The following is a 21,267-nucleotide window of genomic DNA, read 5'->3' as shown; positions in this document are numbered from 1 at the left end:
TATTGTGTACAATGTAGAGAAGGTTAGGCTGCATTTATGGGAAAACCCACAAACAATACGTTTGAATTAAAGGAAGTTATTAAAATGATCCTTCAAGAAATGTCTGAGAGCAGTGCTTTTCATACTTGCTCAACTGAATATAAGGCATGGTGTAGTCTGTCTGACAAAACTGGCACAGAGTTTCTGGCAGTAATACTTCAGAGGGAGAAGATATTCTGAAAGCAAAGAAGTTTTCCTTACTGTTGTATTCTTGCATTTATAACCAAAACCATAAGTTGCACAATTACAAAACTTGGTGGTGAAAAAGCTAATAATGCCTTCCCTTACTGTTAACCATTAGGGTATGAATGAGAATTTGTTTTCTTTTAAAAGCAGAAAGGAGAACTGGTTTCTTCTGGTACTTGTGAGTTATAGTAATCCTAGTTAGGGTGTTTCAACTTAGCGAAGAGTGTATATTTTGGGCTTATTAGTTTTGCTTTCTGTTTTGCCAGCAAAGAAGAGTTTAAGAAATTCATTGGTACCACCTTAGTAGCTTCCAGCTTTTTGTTTTCTTCTACAGGTTTATGATACTCTCGCCTAAGTTTCATTATCTGTGAAAGGTAATAAAAGTTACTTGAACAGCCTTGTTTTCTTTAACTAGCTTTCCTGAGCTTATGGTTTCATGTAATAGGGCTGTGCTCTATTCTTCCTCACTTATACTGTCACTCACTTCATGACCTAAATCCAAAACATGTCCAGGAGCTCTAAGATGCAGTCTAACTAGCAGTGCCAAAGTCTAGTGAAGGAGTCTGCTGTAATGTAACATGAATATATTAACTGAATAGCTCTGTACCGTGTTAAGTAAGGCAATAAAACTATAGTTTTTTCATGCTTGTAGTTTAGAAGAGTAAACATAAAGCCTTCAATTTAGAAAAGAACAGAAATCAAATACAGTAGCAGTTGCCATTGGAGCTGCTGTAATGTTGCTTCTGTCATGTGAAACAGCTACCTTATTATACTCTTCTGCTTTGTACTTACACTTTTTTTTATTCTTCTGATATCTGAGCACTAAATTATGTTAATGCCAGTAAGCTATTAAATGCTGTTACTGACACCTGTTTCATGTGACTTATTCTGTTCCATATGTCAGGCACAAAAATATGTTTTCCACTTTTTGGTGGGCTGGTTTTTTTTGTTTGTTTGTTGTTGGAGGTTTTTTTTTAGACATCATCTATTTGGGAGTAATCTAATAACTGTTTGTGTTAGTGATGTCTAGCAGATACTCTTTATACACATTCAAGTGTAAGACATTCCTAAGCCTGAAATTGTAGAAGAAATCTCCGCAAGAGCTGTAACCAGACTGTGGTTCTCATGTCCCTGGCACTTTTGCAGTAAAATGGACAGTAAGGAACAATAGAGACAAGTGGAAATACCTCAGGATAGAAAGTATCTCTTTATAAGCATACTTTTTTGCTCAGCAGGGTCTGAGAGACCCCAGTGCTGGCCAGCCAAAAGGCTGTAGTACAGTGCTGATGCAGAAGTGTCCAATGATCTTTGAGACAGTCCAGTAGCATAATATATTTGCAGTCTGGAGTTGGGTATTTCTGGGAAGGGAATTGGCACTGAAGTGCAGTAATGTGGATTATAAGAAGTTTTCATTGGGTCTCCCATAACCAAATCAAATGCAGCTTTCAGTGTCAGAGATAGTAAAGATAAAAGCTTTATGTGTACAAATAAAAGAGCTGGGTTTATCTTGTGCTTTTTGGAAGGTATTCATTGTCATTAACATTTAAGAACATTGTCCTGTACATTTAGTCTGTTAAATAAGAGATCACTGGGAGCAGAGGGGTGGAGCAGCTGACTAGTGAAATTCTGTGTGTTTTGCTTCTCAAATAGCAGATCTCTTTAATGCAGTCCATGTGTTCAGTCTTGCTTGCCTCTAAGTGGTAGAATTTTCATACTGGGGGAAGTAATCATTTGCAAATAACTTATTATTTTGCAATTCAGTACTAAGAGGTATGTATAGGGTTAGCTAAAAAGGACTCCTTGCCTTTGCACTGGGAACAGGAAGCTGTAATATTGGGGGTTACTAGTTTTGATTTGATTTCAGTGCTCTCATTTACTCAGTGAGTAAAAAACCCTCTTTGTATATGCAGTTCATGCATGAATGGAAGTGTGAACAGGACCGAAAGCAGGTGTTTGTGTTACAGAGGGGAAAGTTACAACACTATTTATAGGCTATTCATTTATTATTTATTTGATATTGTTTCATAAGATAGAAATTTAAGTAGAAAACAGTGAAGTCTAGCTTTATCTAGAGGACTAGTCTCAGCCCTGCTGCAAACCTGCACAATTAAACAGATATTCACAGGAGATGAATTGTTTCTTTTATTAATTTTTAGCTTATTTAGGATCTGATTCTGTCCCTTTTGCAGTGCCTTATTCAAGCTTGCGTGTAATGGAATTATTTGGCATGCAAAATACTCCTCAGGACTGTGGAATTGGGTCCTTTGGTGCTATAGACAAGGAATCACACAGCTCACAGACTTCTGCCTGTGAACATTAGCACTGGATAAGCGCGGCCAGCCAGTAAATGGATTTGATGTCTCTGCTTGTCCTGTACTAACTGTCCTGTCTGGAAATACATGGGGTGGGTGGTACTTCGGTTTGTTCTTTGTTGTCTCCTTCTGTCTCCTTCAGCTTGTTCAGTGAACGTATGTGCCAGAATGAACCTCTTCAGCCAACAAAAATGTGGGAAATAGATGAGTAAAATTTTAACTGATACATATGAGTACAATATGGATAAGAACTTTGTTAGAACCATTTAACTAACAGCATCGATTCCTTCTTTTCTTTTTTTTTCTTTTTTTTTCTTCTTTTTTTCCTAGAAGGGATGGTTGGTTTGGTCAGAAAATTGACTAGAACTTATGTTAACTTATATATCATGTTGGAAATCAGATATGTTTGTTTGACTTACAGAGATAAGTTTTTGTGTAGATTGGATCAGGAGGACATGCACAACTTTAAGAAAACAATAAATTCAGTCTGTTCTTCTTTCATGAATTGATATTTAATTTTCAAGTGAAAAATTGTTTCATTACTGATGTGATGTCAGATGTGACTCCATGTAGAATTTACAGCCTGATGGTATTTCGACAGGCCATCTGACCACATGGATTTGTAAACTGAATATGTTAGACAGGAATCATGAAGGGAAAAAGTAATGGAGCCTCCTCGTGTCACTTATCCATTTGGTTTTCTGATAGAAACATTAGTTCTAAGATACAGCTAGGTTCAAGAGGGGAAGAATAAGTCATCTTTCCTAAGAAATAGCTTTTAGATTCTGAGAAGCACATCTACTTAACGATGAGAAAGAAAGGAATAATTCTCTACATTTAATATAACTTCCCAGTATAAAATTACTTTTAAGGGATTGTTTGGAAAGCTGGTTAGCATTGCGGCATGTTATTTTTTAAAACCCTGTTCCTCTGTGCTCTGATTTCCATGACACTATTCTTTAGGGACAGCACATTTGTTATAGGAGGCTGAATTGTTTCCTTTTGCAAATCCTTACAGGCTCTGAAACTCCCACTGGCTGCTGTCCAGAAAGAAAGATTTGTGGATTCTGCCCAGTGTCTGCAAATGTGTGATGATATTTACATTCTTTGGGTTGTTTTCACTGTAGCTAGATCTGGTAAAGCACTTATGGCTTTACTGCAACTAAAAGACTTGTGGTAAAGTCTGAGAACTTAGAAATCAAGTGTTGTGCTTGAAGAGATGTTCTGACTGCCACTGCATCCCTGGGTGGGAAGGGGGATCATCCTGGTTACACATAAGCTCTTTCAGAGAGGGGCAAAGTCAACAAACCTTTAAAAAAAGAATTAAAACTTCATTTTTTTGGAAAGCATAATACTATTTAAGTGTGAACAAAAAGCAGAATATTTTTCTCAACTGGGACTTCAAAAGTGATTCACAATTATTTTATTGGTAGAGTCCTTAAAATCCAGTTCATTCTGCACAGCTGTACAGTTGTGTTGACTCAAAAGTCTTTTACAGATGGGACTTTTGAAAGAAAAAGCTGCTTTTTTCTTCTTATATTTTTCTAAACTGGTGACAACAAAGAGAAGGGCAGATGTTTCACTTCCATGTGTACTTTCATGTCTTCTTTCTCTTTTCCTCTGCAAGAAGCTTCCACTAAGAAGGGGGGGGGGAAGGAAAAAAAGACCAATGACAAAATCTCTTTGTTCTGGGAAGCATTTCCAAGCATAAAAACAATACCAATGTAATGCTTTTATAGAACAATTTTTGCTTAAATTTTCAATAATTCACTTGATCTTTATTAGAAATGTCTTCATGCTATTTACTACTTCCTTCAGATATGGCTTAATTGAATGTTTCTTTCAGATTTTTCCATATGGTGTTCCCTCCCCTCCCCTCTCCTCTTTATATAGCATAAAGAAATGATGGTCATGGCCCCTTGAAACTTTGTCACCTATGAGTTTGAAAATCTACAGAGTAATTGGTAGCTTAGCATACTGTGCAGGCTTGGCCCTGTTCCTGGATTTGCTCTGTTTTCTGTATAGTCTTAAGTGATAGCAGTGGTCAGTCTATCAGCAGGTTTGCTAATTTCTGAAACAATACATATGATGACCTTAATACCAGTGATTTCTATTTCTATTTGAAGTCAATAAAGTCTGACTTTGAGATCATTAAAAAGATGTTTGTATGTGGAAATAATTTGCTTTGAATATTTTCTTCTAGCTTACACTTTTTAGAGTGGATCTATGGCATTACATCTAGAAGTCATTTGTATTGGATGAAGCATATGTAGCATAAGACTTATTGGCTCAGTTCAGTATGCGTGACTGTAATGGGCTGAAGATCCAAGTACCAGCAAAAGGATGTGGTAAATTTTTCTTGGAGCTGGCAAAAGTTACTGTATTTGGAAGTTTTAAAAACAACTAGGTTGGTATACTGTAAAATATACTGCAGAGAAGGCAGTGCTTTATTGGCAGAAAAATAGGCTGATTATTCCTGTAGTCCTCTGTGTACAACTGATGAAGTTGTAAATTATAGTTATTTTAATTTACCTTCATTTCCCTGATTTTGTTCATGACTGAAGCCCTCAGTTTTATGCAAGTGAAAATGGTGATTGACATCTCCTTGTTTAGTTTCCCTTGTTAAGTGCAGAGTGAAACTTCAAGGATGTAGCTAAAAAAATATTGGTTTCCCCCTCCCGCCCCCCCCCCCAAGAAAATTTACAAGCATTTGACAGTAGGGCGGAATAGAAAAGTTATCCTGATTGTGTAAGTCCAGTCTTTGGCTGTGCGACCCTGAGAACACTTGAGCAGTAGATGAATGCCCGGTGCTGTTGACTAGATAACGTTGTTGTTTCTACCCTGTGGAGTGTAGACCGACTTTCACACAGACCAATGGTGTGGGGCTTTCCCACACTTGCAACATCACTTGTTTCCCAGCCATGTGACATGTCTGGTGAACGAAGTTAAATTGCAACTGGAATGCCCTCTGCTGAGGTCGGTCATCAGTGGGCAAAGCTGCACTGCCCGAGTCAGCAGTGTCTGTCCACACAAGTGAGTCCTCTACAACACAGTCATTTTGAAATACTACACCTTGGGGTTATAGCTGTTACTTTCTTTTAGCTGCAGATTCATAACCTGCCCCTCTCCAGCTTGAGTTTCTGGGACATCTTCCTGCAGCAGGTGTGGCTGAGAGGGCATCTAGGAGCTAGAGGAACTGGGAACCTGATCTAGTCTGCAGAAAGTGTTTTAGTGGACTTGGGTCAGGTGCATGAAAACAATTAGGCATATGGATGCAGATGGACACAATTGTGCTTGATTCAGGCTGATACCTGAAATATGTGGATGTTTGTGCTTTAAGACCCTCAGTCTGAGAGCTTGCTGAGGCGCCTGCTCCAGAGGTCTGTGTATACATGTGGTGTTTTCAGTGAGGACTTAGAAGCCTGTGGTTTTGTTAGAATCTGGAGCTGGAGGGTTTTTTAATTCATTTGCAGTCCCTCAACCTTAGAAAAGGCAATTACAAGTCTTGAAACTTCAACGTAGAAATTGATTTAATCCAATTGGAGTCTCCTAGAAAGTTTGTCCTGTGGTTAAAGCTACTTTTTTTTGCTTGATAGCATTGAATTAAGTGCTTTGGAAGGAAAGGAATTTAAGGTCTGATCTGTTGGCCACTGCAGTTTTCTGTGGTGCCAGCCTAGGAAAACATTTCCAAGACAATAGTTTATGTTTTAAGTCTCAGTCTACTTTTTTTTTTTTGAGGAGTTTATGTAAGTATAAATGTTCAAAAAGGTGTTTCTTATTTTGTCAATCTTACGTAATCCAGGATCAGTTCATAGTACTGATTACTACATATTACCAGTTCTGACCTGGGAGGAAGTGCACAAGTAAAAAGAATAGTAGAATAGTTCAACTATTTTTGTGGCATAACTTGGTGGTATTTGGAGTTATTGGGAGACTGCAAGCCAAATGGCAGTCTATGCTATCCCAAAAATAAAGGTGAAGCTAATTGAACATCATCATTATTATTAGAAGTAGCATGAATTAAGATTGAGTTGAGTGAATTTATGATACATGTGCCTGTGTAGGTATGATGCTAGAATATAAAGGGCTAAAAGATAAAGGAAAAGTATTATGAGCTGATGTTTTCAGTACTGAGACAGGACCAGAGCTGTGCCCCCATGAAGAAGGGTGATCTGGTTTTGTGGTACTTCTCTCCTGCCATTGTTGTAGTGCTGTTTCACTGAGTCCCAGCTTTCCAAACCTCACTGCATGTAAATAATGCCTCTTGGGTAGTGAGTGCCTTACGTTGTTTTGTGTGCCCATCCTGCCAAGGGATCGTAAAGTTCACTGGTCATTTTTTAACTATAGCTTTGAGAAACACCGTGGTGTCACAGAAGGCAGTAAATGCTGCTCTTTGATGTTTATACTACCTGCTTTTCCTTTTTAATAATCAGAGCAGGAGGAAATGTGTCAGATTAGCTGGATGGCAGAAGGAATTCACTGAAGCGAGTAAATTGAATTATACTCAAGTTTCAAGCTTCTAGGTTGGAGTCACAAAGCAGTAATCATCTTCTAGTTGTTTTTAATTATTTATTTTGTGGCACTTTACTTGGCCGTGAAGCACATACTGTGGGTTAGCCTGAGAAAATGGGCAGTGTCATTGAGACTTTGAGCAGTGTAAGCATTAACAAGTACCTTTCTGTTGTGGTCTCTGATGTGTTTGATAAGACCAAGGGGGAGAGAGTGAATGAAGCAGGATTTTAAGTTGGGTCTGTGTGATCTTCACCTGTAGTTTGCCATTTCAAGTACAATGCAGCTTGCTAGCAACTGAAATACTTTACCAAATGATGGCAGTTTTCTGTTGTGATATAAATGAGTGAATGTTTGACTTCATGTAAGGCTTTTAAGACTCCTTGAGTCTTACAGCAACATTAAGCTTTCTTTTATCTAATTAAAAGTTAGAGAAGGATGCTGAATCTGTGTCTACAGACCACGGTATCACACAAACTGTCTCATCTGTGGCTGATTTACCTGCCAGGTTGAGCTCTATGTGGCACATCTTTTTTTATGTCAAACATGACTACACAGAAGCCTCTGATATCTCTGTTTCCTCCAATAAATAATGCTCCCTTGCATCTCTTTCCCTGTAACTCTAAGGGAATCCCGGGAAGGGAAGGATACCAAGCCTACACTGTTTACTCAACCACTTAGGTGAGATGAATCTGAGCTTCACCCTCCCCGTATTTTGGTCCTTAACTACAAGGAGGTGGTAATGTTTTATGACTATATAGGAATGGATGGCTGATTCTTTAAGCTGGATAGCATTTATGTAGTTCTTCTTTAAGATAACATGTGTACCTAAGGCTGATGAATAATGGGCCTGGCTTGAAAAAGCAAATATGCAAATACGTGAACATGTATTAGTTGGGCATATCAAACATGCATTTGAGACATGGCTTCACCGGGATGGCTGATGGGACTACAAATGCATTATTACTGCTGCAGTGTGGTATCCAAAGTCTGGGTCACTGATGTAGGAACAGTGCACTATGTGTTAAAGTCTGTGTCTACACAGCGTTTTGGAGTTTTGTTTCTCCTTTGGAAATAATGACATTTTATTAAGTAGGTCCAATTCTGATTTTATTGAAATAAGTAAATACCAAAACCACAGTACACTGAAATGTAGCAGCTGAGCCTTAGGGCTAACTTGTGCCATATCAGCTTTTCTGGCATCCATCTCTAAGAACTTCAGTCAGTCAAGAAATGCTTTAAATCTGATGTTCAGTAGCTCCTTGACCTTGTTACAGGTGAAGTTTCTACATGCAATTCTCTGTTAAACTACACAATGGGAGCCCTGGAACAGGCTCCCCAGGGAAGTGGCCACAGCACCAAGCCTGTCAGAGTTGAAGAAGCATTTGGGTGATACTCTCAGGCACATGGTGTGACTCTTGGGGGATGATTCTGTGCAGGGCTACGAGCTGGACTCGATCCTTGTGGGTCCCTTTCAACTCAGGGATCAACTCACTAGGATTCTGTGAAATGATGTCTTACCCAAGAATAGCTTGGAAATCTGCAAATAGAGGAGTCAGCAAGTAGAGAAGGAGTTGTGTTACTGATGACTGAAGAGCATGTTTCTACTAACTCCAGAAGCAGCTGTTAGAAGAACTTTAAAATCAAATTTTCCATTATTGAAAATTAAAAAAGCCAAAGAAAATCCCATCCAGAAATTAGGTGGTACAAATGAGATAAGGCAAATTCAGGATCATATGCCGTAAACAGATTCTAAAGGAATCTAACATAACTACCTTAAGGAATGTAGTTGGTAAGGAAGTTCAAGAGAAATAGCTCAGCCACTTTCTCAAGTACGATGTGCTCTCCTGTTGCCACTTTCAGGGTCAGGGTGCTGGTTAGATAAACCATTGGTCTGATACAACTGAAACTACTTCCTTATGCACTGGATGCAGTAGACAGAATTGCATTGGAGCTATCTGCATAGTTGTTCACTGAAGGTCTTTTGGAGCAGGATATGCAGGGTTGAGTGTGGTGTCGGTCTGTTCATCTGGGGTTATACAGTGCAGGATGTAGAGCACAGTCCTGGTCTATGAATAGAGTTTATGGGTGCTAACATAATGCAAATGTTATTGGTGGTGTGCAGATCTAGATACTGGACTGCTGTATGGGCCAGTGTGGCAGAAGCAAGATCTATTGCAGGTGTAAGTGGACCTGAGAGAGAACAGTGAAGAGTCTGATTGTAATCCATTAGAGCACTGTTTTGAAATAACATTCCTACATCTTGCTCAGAGTGGTATTCTGTGCAAATGGAGATTTTTGTAATTAACATCTGTATATAAGCTCGTGCATGGTCAAGAGGAGTACCATCCTGACTGTATTACAGAGACAGGATTCATTTTTGCATGATCTTAAGCAGTAAGAGTTTTTCCTGTTTATTTTTTCACTCTTCAGAGGCCAAAGATGAACGGAAGGGCATAGAGAGTCTGGATTACAATTTATGTCATAGTCTGACTAGGAGAACATTTTGAAGTGAGAGTTGTAAGTTTGAATCCACATAATATAGGCAGATGCTTATAATCAGCTTCTGGGACAGATGTCTGCCTTCTGGGCCATGCACAGGGATCAGTACTTGCTGCTGGTTTGGGATTACTTGACTAAGATCGCAGGGGTTTAGCAGCAGCCTGAACGTTAATCTACAAATCACATTGTCTCATTCCGGATACTATTTTTGTGTTAGCCTTGAGCATGGTGTTTGATTTAGTACAGTGTTGTTGTAACATTTGTGTATTATTCAAGCAGTTATTTAAAAAGTAGAATGGAATAAAATATTGTGTTACAAGACAACTATGGATATGAACTAAACAGGTGATCTTTTCCAAATTTTTCCTGAGTGCTTCAGTGATTCTGTAGATTTGGCAGTTCTGATAGCAGTTGATTTTAACAGTTTCTGTAGCTGTACCAGAAAAATGTTTGATATATTTGATACCAGTAATTTGATACCTCCTAGCAATCAGATAGGCCTGCCTTATAGTTGGTGTTGAAGTACAGAAATATCTTAAGTATAAAGGATGTTATAATATACATGAACTAGATCCTAAGAAAGTTTAGCTTTTCAAAATGGAAAGCTCTAAGATCTAGGATCAACCATCATTCTTTTTCTTTAGTGCCCTCACAGAAAATGTGATTAAAAAGTGACAAGGAAAACATTTCAACTGCTACTAAATATTTTCTTCTCCCTATTGGCTTCCAAAATTCCAATCAAGCATTTATATAATGTTATATGATTTAGCTGTTGAGAAGCTGTTGAGAAGGGTATGTCATTGCCATCCTCTCTCTTCACAAGCTGCTCATATTCTCTCTGCCTTCAAGAGAATAGTGCTGTTGATCTTCTATTTGAGATTACACTCATGTAAAATGTTAGCAGAAACCCAGCCTACAGGAAGCCTATGGAACTAGGCCTGTATAGTTTCCTATTTTGGGATGAAAGACCTGTAGAAATTAGGCTATCTGTATAACAGCTCTTGGCATGCTGTGTGTTTTAATTCAAAGCAGTTTCTTTAACTAGTATATTAGCAATTTCGTATACTAAAATAGTTTTTGAAAGTGCTCTCTCTCCAACTGGTGACAATGATTACCCTGGACTTACCCTGTTTGTAACAACCACAGATAAGATGTGTAGTCTGTTAAAATCAAGAAATACCCATCCTTAATTTCTGCACATATACTTTAAGGGATATACAAGCCCCACAGAACAGGATTGACAGAAGAGAACAGTTCAGTGACCTTCCTCTACCCTTCTTTCACAGAACTGGATGTGTATATTGGCAAATGATTCAACAGCTTGGTCTTGCAGGGGTTTTGTTTTTAGGGTTTTTTTTATCGGATTGTGTTGGTGGGGTTTTTTCCTTTTCTTCAGAACCTTATAAAATTTTATATTTGCACTGCTTTGTCCACTGGTTAAAAATTGCATAGCAGCTAAGTCTGATGACTTCAGAAAAGCAATATGTGTCATAACAAACTGAGTTCTGTAGTATACCATTATAAATTATTTTTTTAAGTATTTAGGCTCATGGTTGACTCATCAGTCTTGAAATCTTCTAATCTTGCCCAGAGAGATTTGGAGAAACTGTTTTTGCAAGCAGGAAAAAAACCATTGTGCAAATGTGAATGCTGGTTTTTCTTTATTGAATTCAGACAAATATATTACGTCTCAGGACATTAGCAATTTATTTTTCACCTCTGCTTTAGAATTAATAGCTTCAAAATCAGCAGTTTTGCCTTTAAAATACGTGACCCTAACAGATTGATTTCCTGATCAGTACATTTACAGTGTGTCTACAATACTGCTGCAGACACAGTTGCAGCATGTGTGGGCATATCTGAACCAGCAACCTGCCCAAGCACCCACTGTTTCCAGCAAGCCTGAGCCGTGTGCTCTGCTGCTCTGCTCTCCTCTGCTTTGTTGGAGTAAAGCTAGCACCAGCGTGCCTGCTTGTGCTGATTGCAGTGAGATACAGCTTTAGAATTTGTTTAATGTTGGTTGCCTCTTGTGTTTGTTATGCCTTGTTTTTGTTTGGGAAATTTGTTTCTAAAAAGGACTTGAAGGAAAATGTAAGTCAGTTAGGGTCTTCTAGCAGCTGGTCAGGCCTAGATACATTTTGACCAGCTTTGCCAGGGCTGCTGGGAGCCTGCTATTGCTAGACTAATATAGGTAAGAACATGTGTTGTTAAAATGTCAACATATTTAGGCACCTAGAAATATGGTCTGCCCTCTAAAAGGCTTCATCATTGATATGCATCATGAGACAGATGAAAGAAGTTTCCTTTTGATTCAAGGCTGCATACTGCTATGCCAAACAAAAGAAAGTATAGCTAAGCAAACCACAGTAATTTTACTTTAGCACATCCTTGCCTTTGCTGATTTTTCTTTAGAGGATAGTGAAGTGTGTATTTGTATGTTACATTTTTCTGTGTATTAGTAACTTTTCTTTCTTATAACATCTAGAATTCTTCACATTTACTGTAATGACTGCATAGTGAATACTGAAAAGCAATCACAAAAAAATCATGATCTCCCAGACACATGACCTTCTGTGTCAAACGTGTGTTCAGCAAGTCTGAAAATGCCTTTTTTTTTCTGCTGGTATGACAAGCTCCCTCTGTGATCTTGAGAAGTCAGGTATATCCTTGAAAATTGGGGAAGTGGAAGGGAACAATGTAAAAAATTGTACCTTTGATCTGGGACTGTTTATTCCACAGTCATTGCAAATAATATTTAAGATTAAAATATTAGAGATTTGTAGGAAAAAAACTGGTTTTCTTTCTTTTATTAATCCTATAGATTTAGTCAAATCAGTATTTTTGTCTGGATACTGACTGTTCCCATGTAAGTTTTGGTTTGTGAAAGGAAAGCTGTTGAGAACTCACAAGATTATTTGTCTAAATTCTTTATTTCAAAATTATAAGCTACTAAGCAAAATCTTAAAAGTAAATAACCTAAATGTTATTTCAGTATTAATGTTATTTCAGTATTCATTCCCTGATGCTGGAAACAGAGTACAATCCAGCTTCCCTTTGTGTAGTTGCTTTGAAGCGTTTTGAGCAAACAGGAGTTAGGATTTGCTTTTGCTGTTCAACCGGGGCTCAAGTATGATTTAAAATTGCTCAGTGAGTTGGTATATTGAATTAAAAATATCTAATAGTGCCATTTCACACTATGGCTGTATGCTAAATGAGTGTTTTTCTTTGAAATAAAAGGAATTTATGGTGATGCCATGGAAAGGGACCTCAGAGTCCTGGTTGATGGGAAGTTGAATAAGAGTCAGCAGTACCCTGGCAGCCGGGATGGCCAACCGTGTCCTGGGGTGCATCAGGCAAAGCATTGCCAACCAGTTGAGGGAGGGGATTGTCCCACTCTGCCACTGGGGCAGCCTCACCTTGAATATTGTGTGCAGTTTTGGGCACTGCAATGTAAGAAAGATATTAAGCTCTTAGAGAGTGTCCAAAGGAGGGCAACAAAGATGGTGAAGGGCCTTGAGGGGAAGCCGCATGAGGAGTGACTGAGGTCACTTGACTTGTTCATCCAGAGTGAGACTGAGGGGAGACCTCATTGTGGTCTAGAGCTTCCTCATGAGGGAAAGCAGAGGCACAGACACTGATCTCTTCTCTCTGATGACCCAGTGACAGGACTCGAGGGAGTGGCATGAAGCTATGTCAGGGGAAGTTGGGCACTGGAACAGGCTCCCCAGGGAGGTGGTCACAGCACCGAGGCTGACAGAGTTCAAAAAATGTGTAGACAATGCTCTCAGACACATGGTGCGACTCCTGGAGCTGTCCTGTGTAGGGCCAGCAGTTGGACTTTGATGATCCTTGTGGGTTCCTTCTAACTCAGAGTATTCTGTGATTCTGATATCCCATCCTGAACCCCTTTTTAACTTGAAGTTCAGAATGAAAGCATTCCAGGTTAAGGAAAAGCAAGTCTGCCTTTACCATATGGTTTCCATTAAAGGTATTTGCGCTTGAAAAGTCTGCATTGTATTAAATGCAAAACACCATAAATGCTGTGGTGTTTGGCTCTTTTTCAGCAGGATAACCTTTGAAACATAATTCCTCAATGCGGAAAACCTGTTAAGCATTGTTGTTCATTTATTAATAAAGCTTTATAAAAAAGCTTTCACTTTTCACAGCTGTTATTAAAACTAATTTAAGGCTGGCAGCAGTGTCCCAGGTTGGGCCCTGCATGGTCACTCATCCGTCTGCTGAGCATGTAGTGCTAAGATGAAATTTATTTAATTTTTTTTAGATAATAACTTTATATAATGTCAGGTTATTTTCGGATCAGGTCCACCCAGAGAAAGAGATCAGTGCTGTAAATTCCTGTGTCCAAAGCTGGTACTCACACAAGGGTGAATTGTCAGGAAGGTATAGTCACTGTTTGTCCCAAGGGCTGAAATCTCTGCTTTCTTTACCCAAAACTGAAGGACAGAGCCAGAGACATTGCAAACTTTCCCTCTCTGTTATACAAACTTGCTTTTTTCTCTTTCTGAAATTGTGACTAGTTCTGTAGGAGGGAGAGGTTTAGTCTTCAGTTTTGTTTGGTCCTTTGCCTGTTGAAATCTGCTAACAAGGGCAGCGGTTGGTGCCAATTGCAGTGTTTGGTTTTGTTTTCTGTCATCCTGAGAAATGTCTAGTACAAACTGGACCATGACCACCCACTCATTTCACATGAGCCACGGATCACTTGACAGATGGCAAAGACTAAGGAACATAGGATTTAATACAGCAGATCTCTCTGTCTTATGCATTCTGTTTAGCTCAGAATAAGGCACCACTTCCTCTCCTGCCTTACTCACCCTATCCTTGGGGTGGAGTAGTGAGCAGAGAAATACTTCCATGATGACTGTGGCAACTGTTTATATTCTGAAGTATGAGATTTCATTGTCCTTGTTAGAGTTTGTGTAAATATGGTGTTGGTTTTGGTTAATCAGCTCTTTTCCTGAAGGAACACTTCATTGTAATGTCCCAGGCAGACTTCTAGCAAATAAAATTCCCCAACCTCCCCTCCCCTGAAAAACCTTTGCAGGCCTCGAGTGAAAAGAAGTACTTCTGTTGCTGTGTAAAAGCTCTATTGAAAAAGGTGGTTTTTAGTAATGCGTTTTGACAGTTTGCCACACATATGTCAGTTTATTAGTGATAATATATGAAGGTAAATTAACGAAAAATACATACCAATTCATCAAAGTACAACTGTCCACTCTGCTTCTGTCCAAGCTGAATGAAATGCCTAGAGTAAGGCTGAAATCTTGCTGGATAAGATCTTTTCAGTAGACTACAATGCTGATCCAAGAAGACTCACACTTTGAATTCAGTCAGTCTTAACTTATGGTCAAAGTCTATGCTTTAGGTTTTTTTAAATCATACTCTCTGGCAAGACGTTGGTATTTTTGCTTCATGTCTAGAAAACGTAGAGAAACAGTTAACACAAACCTCATGCATTAATACCATACACATTTCAGTCACCATAATTTTTGCAGTTCACATTTCTTAGGGAAGAGTTGAGTATGTTTTTCAAATCTCCTTATGCTTGCCAAAAATAGTTGAAAAAAGGGAAAATTTGAAATTATTCCAAAGAATAATTTCTTCTACTATTACTATTGTCTTAACTGTTGTGAATGAAGGATTTTAATTTGTTGGAAGAATAGAAGGAGAGAGCAGTGCATGTGATAAGCTCACACTGACCTGAGATTTGTGTCTGGAGGCCCTCTGTAAAAAATAGCATGTCCTTTTTCCTGACCTGCATGCCAGCTTCACAGTTTCTAACACTGTGGGGATATCTGTGTCCTAGTGATCATGGAGAGTAGCATGAACTTGAAAGCAAAGCTCTGAAATGCTCCACAGAGGAGGAAGTGGAGTGTGTGGCATGTTCACGTGGTGAGTTTTTGCTAGTCTCCCTTACCTTACAAATAGGCCATTTGATAATTATAGTTGCTGTGCTAGACTCATCATCACTTCTAAATAAAAGAAACTTGAGTGATGTCCCCTGGAGCTGTTTAAAATGGAGATAAAAATTGGAACCTCTTTGCCGGATAGGAATAGTTACAGTAAAAGTTGCCTTTATTAGTTGAGAGTACTGTTGCAGTTGATAAGCCTGAAATTGGTGTTGAATCCAGCCAAGCTTGGAAGCAATCCTCTACTTTGCTTTGAGGGAAGAAACGCCTGGTAAAAGCTAGCCTTTTGGCTAGCTCCTCCTGCTTGTAAGTGTTGCCTTTGCTAAGCTCATCTGTCCTGATCTAAAGCTGGCTTTCATTTGTGTCTGGGAGGATTGCAGAATGCTAGACAGAAGTCGCAAGCCACACAGGACACCCTGCAACTTCTATGAGTCTTGTGTGTGTTCATAGAGAAAAGTTTGGAAGGGATCATAGGGAGTCATATCACTCTGCTCTTCCAAATACAGGATATAAGTCATGTATATGTGTACTCGTATCCAAGCACTAATAGGGAGAGGAGATGGGATTGTTTGCTGAATTTAGGGTCATATTGGAAAAGAGGAATTCTTCACTGTGATTCTGTGTGAGCAGCTTGCAAGGGAATCAGGAGCCAAGAAAACAGTGCAAAATTTATCCTTCTAGTCCTCTGCACTGATCAAAATTGCTTTGTAATTTGAGGTGATGAAAACTGTCAGGAGCTCTTACATGATGAATTCAGCCTTTCTTAAAGTCTCTAAGAAGACTCTTTCATCAAGGTCAGCTGTTAAAAAGAAATATATAAGGCCTAGTTTAAGTAAAATCATTGCCACTGGTTTTTTACTGATTTTTTTTTTCCCATTGGTAGGTGACTCAATAAAGTAATGAATACTAAGTATCCCTTTCTTTAGGAGTGACCACATTGTCCAGTGTTATGGATGGTAGGTTCCATACTCCAAAACATATATTGATATTGTGAGCTGTAAAGGGTGAACTTGCAAAGTCTGGAGGAAGTACTATTTTGAATCTCTTTAGGATGATGATGATGATGATCCCTGGCCTTTTCAAATGTAATTGTAAAGAGATTTTCTCAATAAACACGACTACTGTAAGTCAAATTAACTAATTTGAAGGATGTAATGAAGAAAAAAAGAAAGAGTGGGCAAAGAAAACACTTCATTTTCCTAAGTTTAAATCCAAAATCTAATCTTATCAGTGACTGTTCACTCAATCAAAACATAGTAAACTATATTCCTCTGGATCACTGGTTATTGCCGGGTGATATAGGTGCACAGAAATTACAGTCATCTGGTTGTTCTTTCATGTGTGTGTGAAATTTGTTGCAGATCTTTGGCAAAGGTTACAAATGCCATCATTTATTCAGCACTCGAAGATTTAATGTTTACGAGAAGGAACTTGGCCAGAGGTAGTTTAGCAGCTCTGTGATAAGGTAGCATGGAAAAAGATTATTTTGCCCTGTCCCTGCTGTAATTAATCTCTGTAGTGAAGCTCTTGTTGTCTAAGATTATAACAGTGGCAGCATTTGGAAACAATACATTTCCTTAAAAAGTGAAAGAAATTCCATATATAAAGTATATATGGGTCTATACATATAAAAATGGGTTTTAGCATTAATATGTATATTTAAAAATAGATAAATATGCAACAGATAAAATGAGGGGATTTTTAAGTAAGAGTTCTCAGCACTGCAAGCATATTATTGTAACAAAGGGAATGATATTTTGAGGGGCAGGAAATTCTTTTGAGTTGTATTTACTTGGGCCTAAGGGTGTTCCTTTGTTTCATCCATGTTTTCACAGAAGAGTTGTTGAGTGCCAACCCTCAAAACTATTGACTTTGCTTCTTTCTCTTCCCTTTAAGTAATGCAATGCTCCATAGAACCTTTGCAGTTTAAGACATGGAAACGAAGTGTAAAATCTGCCATCATTTGAGTGCCATGTCTCTCTTAGAGGATACATATTTATAATACTGCCATGTGATTTTCATGGATGAGCACCAGAATGCCAACTAGCATCTTTTTTTTTTTCCCTCTGATATTGGCTAAGTCTGTGCTTTAATTACTTTGAGGTTCTAGAAGGCACAAAAGTCAGATACCAGCACCTTCCCTAGCTGCTTGCATTTTTTCTCAGCTTGACAATGGAGTCTGGTGCAAGGTAACTCTTTATTGCAGAGAAAGTGAATCTGTGCATTGACCTGCTGTTTTCCTCCATACCATGTCAGTATCTAAGGTTGCAGGTCGATGTGGGTTTTCTTTGAAGCCTGACAAGATGCACTGTGTGTTAGCTTGGTCTTGGCATTGCACTAACACGTTTTCCATTCTTCTTGGACCACAGGCACAATAAGATCGTGTTTGCCTGCAAAAGGTCATATAGCTGTACCCTGTAGATCTCTTGGGCTGAACATCAGAGCATAAATGTAGCATCAGAGATAAATAGCCATTGTCTATATGTCTACTGCTCCTATCACAATATTTAAAAAGAAATAACAAAGCATCCCAGTATTATCAGTCTGTGGAAAGCCCTGACCTTCCAAATGCTGCAATATTTGCTTTACAGAGACTTAGAGCAGTTTTCTTGCAGCTTTTAAACCTCTTTATTTTGGTTAATCATTTTCATGTCCTGACTCATTCGATTTTAAGGAAATAGCTTCAGGTTCTGGCTGCATTGCACTATAGATCAGGCAAGCTAAATAATAAATTGGCTTGTTGTTGATGTGTAAAGGAATGGAAGCACTGCCAGAAATGTCTAAGCATGCTGGGCATCTCAGTGTTGGCAGACTGTTTCCAGGGTCTGCTGTGAATCAGCAATGTATTCAAAACAGGACATTAATTGAAAAGCCTTTTCATAACTATTATGAAATGTTTGTTTTCACATTTTTCAGGCCCTGCAAGATATATTTATTAATAGGCTACTGCATTTACACTTTCTTTAATGAAAGGTACATAATGTACAAGTTACATAGCTACACCACCTAAGGATGTGATTTTTGTCACAATTTTCAAGTAAGGTTGATTCTGGAAAGTAAAGGGGTGGGTGACTGCTCCCCCAGGAAGGGTGTGTGTGTGGGTAACAAACCTGTGCTCAGGAGCCATTGCTGGCAGTTTGGTTAGAGGTGTTCTTCCCTCTGAGTCAGGTCTGAGCCCATGTTCTGGAGTAAAAGATTACTGCTGGACAGGGTATTTGATCGATGAGATGCAAACCCATGGTTTTTACATCCTGTGCTTACCAAAACACCCCACATTTTTTGCATGGAGATCTAGGTGTTCCAGTTAAATCCCAAAAGAGCATCCCTGTTTTCTTCCCTAAAATAGTCTTCAGGTTTGACTTGGCAGAAGGATTTTTGCTTTCCCCTTCATATATATTACACTGTATTGTAGTTTAACAACTCATTCTTGGTCACAGTGATGCATGGAGTTTAGCAGCAATATAATTTCTTGACAGTGTACAGTAGTTGATGCAGCATAATGAAATTTTTCAGTGTATGAGAAATTATACATAGACCATAAATTCTGTGTGGCCTTTGGATACTTTTCAATGCACTGGACAACAGAACTTCTGTTACTCCATCTTCATTCTACTTCATCAACATATACACATCTCTTAGTGTATATATATAATAGAATAAATAAACTAATGGGTAACAGATCTTAAGAGAAGCATTTCTTATGGACTTAGTTTCACCATGGTCAAAGCAAAGGGGAGGTGGGGGAATTATGATTTTCTTCCCGATGTGGCTGTGTTATGGATTATTTTATTGGACTCAGAAATGGACAGTTGGATTGCATTTAACAGTCAGTTGAATGAGGACTGTGTCAAAAATGCCTTTGCTCTTACGAGAGTCTGTCATGTGTCACTTCTGCACTATCAAATGCAAGAGAACTAACATTTTAAATCACTGGAGGGCTGGGACATGCAGTCCAACCATGATACAGCTCTGAGATGTCATCTTTTTGTGCACTGTCCAGGTGTGTTTTCTTCCAAAACTGAAGTCCCAAATGTGATTAAAAAGAGGTCAGAGAACAAATTAATCACATCATAGGGTGTGGCCTTGGTAGTACATCTTGTTTTATCAATAGATGATCTGGCTTCAGGGGAAAAGTGACTAATTATCTGCCTTGTTGAAAGGGACAAGAATTATATGAACAGAGCACTGCAAGGAATAACATTCCTTATGGGAATTCCTATGGGAAAATACCTTATGGGGGAAAAAAGCAAGTTCATCATGTTAGAATGCAAAAAGACAGGCTGGAAAAAATGCTAGTTGGCTTCCATCTATGGCACAGACAAGGAAATTACCTTACTGTAAAAACTAAAACATCTGCATAAATTCTTAATGTAACAACTGCATATACACATGCAGCAAAGGATAAAAAAATTCAGGAGCAGAAAAAAATATTGAGTTTTTACAAGACGACCTTCCCTTTTAGTACAGAAAACAGAAGTCTGAAACCAGACCTAGTAAAAGCACCTTTTTAAAAAAGAATTATATTTAAGCATGCGTGTGCTATTTTGCAGGTTTATTTAGTATTCATTACAAAGGAAAGAGAAGCCAAGATCTGTATTAGAATCTAGCTCTGCTACAGATTTTCTTTGCCAATCTCTTAATCACTTTTGTTATTCTGCTTCAAAAAACAGGGCTAATAATATTTAGCATATAGGTGAAAGTTGATGGGTTTGTATAAATACCTTAAGATCTGGTTGAAGTCTCCTTCCCATGATATGCAAATTAGAAATAGAATTTCATTTGGAAATGAAAAGCAGTAATTAATGTTGCGACTCTGCTCACTGGGCTCACCAATGAGACAAATCTGCTAGAAATCAAGGAAGCAAGAGACAAAACCACTTCTGAGCTCATCTAACTCCACCAACAGGTCCTTTCCTCCCTTTCAGAGCGTGCTACTGTGTGGGGTTTCCTGCAGCAGGTGAGATGCTCCTTCATTCAGGGACTGCTGGAGCACTGCCCTGAGAAGCACCAGTGGTGGAATGCAGAGCCGTTGTCTGGAGAACTAATCCCTGTACTTGACCAAGGGGGAAAACAAAAATTGCTAGGAGGCTTCATTTGAAAGAGTGTGAAGCTGCCATGCAGGTACCACTTGCAAAAAAAGGGTTGTACGCCTGTCTAATGTGTAACAGGCAATAGGATATCAAAGGGATGAAGAGCCTGAAGGAACAGCTGAATATTCATAGTAAATGGCAATGGGCAGCTGCCAAACTTTGCAAGGTAGAACAAGCTTTTAGTAGTGCTCTAAAGGAAGAGTAGACCAAGTAGATATGTTTAATACAAAAAGTGGTTAACCATGCTGTCCTGTGATCCCTCTCCAGTCTCATGAGCTAAGCAATTTTAGTCCAGTGCTGTTTGGATGAGAGGCAACTCATGGCTCTCTTGTCCTGTTAATATGAGAAAATCTTTGTAGGGTAGGAGATGTGTTCATGGATACTTGTTTTGTGGAGTCAGGATTTCCTTCTTCAAAGAGAGATTATTTTTGTCTTGCAATTTGGGTAACATTTAGAGTTGTATTTTTCACAAATTACAATAATTAAAAATCCAAAGGTATTTTTCAAGTGAGTGGATCATCTTTCAGCAAGTCACTCTGCTGCCCCTGACTTTCCTCTGCTGGTTTTTTGGATGTTCCGTTGTTTTCCAGTCCTTTCCCTAAACTCTTCCTATACTACTGCTACCTGCCTGCTGTGGAGACAAAAATTTAAGAATGTGCAAAGTAATGGGCAACATAAGAACACCATAGAATGTAGCCATGT

General features: G+C 38.7%; 1 protein-coding gene across 12 annotated transcripts in view; it reads left to right on the top strand.

Annotated features, from left to right (window-relative positions):
- RAD51B (RAD51 paralog B) overlaps positions 1-21,267 on the top strand; it is a 439,031-nt gene that overhangs the window by 125,875 nt on the left and 291,889 nt on the right. The gene's annotated exons all lie outside the window — the stretch shown is intronic.

This window comes from Neopelma chrysocephalum, unplaced genomic scaffold, assembly GCF_003984885.1.
Source record: "Neopelma chrysocephalum unplaced genomic scaffold, ASM398488v2 Primary Assembly neopelma1_24, whole genome shotgun sequence".
In the NCBI taxonomy this organism is placed as follows: Eukaryota; Metazoa; Chordata; class Aves; order Passeriformes; family Pipridae; genus Neopelma; species Neopelma chrysocephalum.
This window is presented reverse-complemented; position numbering and strand designations above follow the sequence as displayed.